Source organism: Sceloporus undulatus, chromosome 2 (assembly GCF_019175285.1).
Source record: "Sceloporus undulatus isolate JIND9_A2432 ecotype Alabama chromosome 2, SceUnd_v1.1, whole genome shotgun sequence".
Taxonomy (NCBI): Eukaryota; Metazoa; Chordata; class Lepidosauria; order Squamata; family Phrynosomatidae; genus Sceloporus; species Sceloporus undulatus.
This window is the reverse complement of record NC_056523.1, coordinates 295,456,496-295,460,810: the sequence shown is the minus strand read 5'-3', so window position 1 is coordinate 295,460,810 and position 4,315 is coordinate 295,456,496.

Below are 4,315 nucleotides of genomic sequence, written 5' to 3'. Positions count from 1 at the left end.
GCGAAAACGGACGGAGATCCAAATCGAAGTCGACAGTCAGGGTCAAATAGCCGGGGAGAGAGAATAGCCAAGTCCAAAAACAGTCCGAAGTCAAAAAACCGTGATCCAAACGAGTCAGAAAACAGCGAGGTTCCAAACAACCAAACGCGGCGGAAAAAAGGAACTGGGGAAAAGAGCGGGAACGGGGCTTTATAGGAGGGGGCGGGGTTACCGCCAAAAGTTTTCTATAGTTGCAAAGTCTACTTTGCCCAGTGATTCTAGAGGTTTCGCACATCACTGCGCAGGCGCAGTAAAACCCATTTGTATGATTCGCAGAGACCACGAAGAAGAAGAGTTTATTGCTGACATTTCACCAGCATCTGTTGGCTTGATTTGGCAGTGAAAGCCTCTGACTTCACATTTTATGTTCTCTTTCTTGTTTTACTCTGTCTGACTTCCCTGATCCATGAGCCTCACATTCCATGTTCGGTAGTATGTGTAATAGACCTAGATGGACAGATCTTACCTGATTTATCATCCATAATTGTTTCCATAGTCACTATCACTACATAGTCACAATTGTCACATTATTGCCAGATCATTACCCCACTTACACTTTACTGGGCATCAAATGCATGGGAGAAGGATGTCTGTTTCTGCCTGCAATCAGAGCACAGGTGAATGATGTTTCCATCGGTGGGGAGAGGGTCAGTCAGGAATTATTACTGTAGGCCTGCTACAGACTGCCAAAATAAAGCTGCTTCGGGTCTCTTTGGAGGTGCTTTTAATGATGCATGGAGGTTATGCTCTTTGGAGGTAAGCTATTTAAAGATGCATGGGTCCTAAGAGTCCGGAGGTCACGCCAAAGCCACACTCCATTCCTAAGCACTGGAGTGCAGCTTTGGTGCAGCTTCCGGATTCTTCGGATGCACTTATCATTTAAACAGCATACCTCCAAAGAGACCCAAAAGCAGCTTTTTTGTGGCAGTCTGTTTTGAAACACTTTATTTGGCAGTCTGATTTGAAACACTCCTATTAATTAAAGGTCAGAATCTGCATTAGTGGCAGTTATTGCTTATTTTTTATCATGGGTTTGTACTTAAACAATGTTAACTCTCCTCCAACCACATCTTGAGGGGGAGAGAGGCCAGGCCGGAAGACAAAGAGCCATCCTCAACCACCATCTTGAGGGGGAGAGAGGCCTGGCCTGGAAGAAAGAGCCCTCCTCCAACCACCATCTTGAGGGGGAGAGAGGCCAGGCCTGGAAGACAAAGAGCCCTCCTCCAACCACCATCTTGAGGGGGAGAGAGGCCTGGCCTGGAAGACAAAGAGCCCTCCTCCTGACCACCATCTCGAGGGGGAGAGAGGCCTGGCCTGGAAGACAAAGAGCCCTCCTCCTGACACCATCTTGAGGGGGAGAGAGACCTGGCCTGGAAGACAAAGAGCCCTCCTCCTGACCACCATCTCGAGGGGGAGAGAACCTGGCCTGGAAGACAAAGAGCCCTCCTCCAACCACCACTTGAGGGGGAGAGAGGCTGGCCTGGACGACAAGAGCCCTCCTCCTGACCACCATCTGTGAGGGGGAGAGGCCAGGCCTGGAAGACAAAGAGCCCTCCTCCTGACCACCATCTCGAGGGGGAGAGAGACCTGGCCTGGAAGACAAAGAGCCCTCCTCCAACCACCATCTTGAGGGGAGAGAGGCCAGGCCTGGAAGACAAAGAGCCCTCCTCCAACCACATCTTGAGGGAGAGAGGCCTGGCCTGGAAGACAAAGAGCCCTCCTCCTGACCACCATCTCGAGGGGGAGAGAGGCCTGGCCTGGAAGACAAAGAGCCCCCTCCTGACCACCATCTTGAGGGGGAGAGAGGCCTGGCCTGGAACAAAGAGCCCTCCTCCAACCACCATCTCGAGGGAGAGAGAGGCCTGGCCTGGAAGACAAAGAGCCCTCCTCCTGACCACCATCTCGAGGGAGAGAGAGGCCTGGCCTGGAAACAAAGAGCCCTCCTCCTGACCACATCTTGAGGGGGGAGGCCTGGCCTGGAAGACAAAGAGCCCTCCTCCTGACCACCATCTCGAGGGGAGAGAGGCCTGGCCTGGGAGACAAAGAGCCCTCCTCCTGACCACCATCTTGAGGGGAGAGAGGCCTGGCCTGGGAGACAAAGAGCCCTCCTCACCACCATCTTGAGGGGGAGAGAGGCCTGGCCTGGAAGACAAAGAGCCCTCCTCCAGACCACCATCTTGAGGGGGAGAGAGGCCAGGCCTGGGAGACAAGAGCCCTCCTCCAGACCACCATCTCGAGGGGAGAGAGGCCGGCCGGAAGACAAAGAGCCCTCCTCCAACCACCATCTCGAGGGGGAGAGAGGCCAGGCCTGGAAGACAAAGAGCCCCTCCTCCAACCACCATCTCGAGGGGGAGAGAGGCCTGGCCTGGAAGACAAAGAGCCCTCCTCCAACCACCATCTTGAGGGGGAGAGAGGCCAGGCCTGGAAGGCAAAGAGCCCTCTCCAACACCATCTTGAGGGGGAGAGAGGCCTGGCCTGGAAGGCAAAGAGCCCCTCCAACCACCATCTTGAGGGGGAGAGAGGCCTGGCCTGGAAGACAAAGAGCCCTCCCAACCCATCTTGAGGGGAGAGAAGCCTTGCAATTTTTTGTATTGTTTTGCAATTTTACTGTACACCGCTATGATCATTGCGGAATAGCGGTCTATAAATAAAAATTATTATTATTATTATATTACTTCTCCCAGTGTTTGGGCTAGAATTTCTGGATATTTACATAGAAGACAAGGCATTCTTATTTTAATGTCAGGAAAAACTAGGAAGCAAATTCTCGTGTGGCAGCTGTGGAAAAGTAATCTTTAGCATTTTAATTCAGGGATGGAAATTCCCAGATGTTGTTAGCCTGTAATTCCCTGTGGCCCTGCCCAGTTCAAACAACATCTTGAATGCCTCACGATCCCCACCCTTATCTAAGTATCTGTTGTAATGCTTTAGATAGGTAATAATACAAGACAGGAAAGTTGGCTGAGCCTGAGATTTTCTAGTTTTTGCTTCTGCAGTTTCATAATTTCAAGAGTCCACAGTTCAAGGAGATACAGCAGATGGTTTGCCTGCAGTTGAGTGAAGAAAGGTCTGCAGGAGAGACAGAGTAGCAACACCGAATGCTTAAAAAAAAAACCCCAACATGTTTAATCAATCTATATAACTATGCTTACAGTCTTCAGATGTTTAGCACTTTGTGGGCAGGGATATTGACAGTACAATGTCTCACCTTTTACTGCCTATTATTTAGCCTAGGGATGCAACTAATAAGCCTTTTAGACCAAAGCCCCTTGTGGGTTCCATATGGGGAACCATGCATCCTGATTATGATCCCTACGTTTAAGCTGGGGTAGCAGTTGTGATCCATCCAAGTACTATGAGTACTACAATGAAAAAAAAAATCATGCAATGTGTAAACCGAGTTCCCTTTACCAATATCCAGCAATGAGGGTACTTGGAATGCACTAAGGTAGAACATAGATATCAGCAACAACGCTCTGATATGACATTCCATCTACATTACATTATTATTTTTAAGACTATCAATAAAATTATGTATAATCATATCCACACAAGACATTCCAATGCAAGCTTAACAAAGAAATGTCCCTTTTGTGTTCAGTGAAGCTTACTTTCATAACTTACAATCATAATACACTGAGGACAACCTGTCTTGAAAAAGACAGACAAGTGTAATCATTAGGACTGACTACCTTCGGTTTTAATAATCTAAAGGTGCAGGGACCTGGTAGTGGAGACACATTGGAGTGAGGAGACATAACATTGATTCACTCTGCACATGTTAGTGTTATGTTTGTTCATTATAATATGAAGGACGATCAGGCAGCGGAAAAGAAATATCTGTAGCAGTAGGATTTAATGAAAGCAGACATAAAGGGGAAATACTAATGTTGCAGAAATGTACAATATTGGATTAATAGTACCAGTAGTTTTTTCTCCCTTCTCTTTAATATTTGACCAGAAAACTTAATACATTCCCCCCCTCCATTACATATCAGAGCAGATACATCTGGGTAGAGCGCAGAAGGTTAGTTTAAGGAATACATTCCCAGAACTCCCCAGTAGTAGTTGGAGTCTTAAAAATTAACATTTCCAGGTTCTGTATATGAGTAATTGGAAAGTACCACAAATGTTTACCACATGCTCCATATTTCCAGCAATATCCTAGTCTGCCATTTCTACCTAGCAGTTCCAGGGCAGTAGTAGTATAAATTTTTCATGCTGAGGCAAAAATGCATCACTGAAAAATATAATGGTTGCATCTGACAATGCGGTT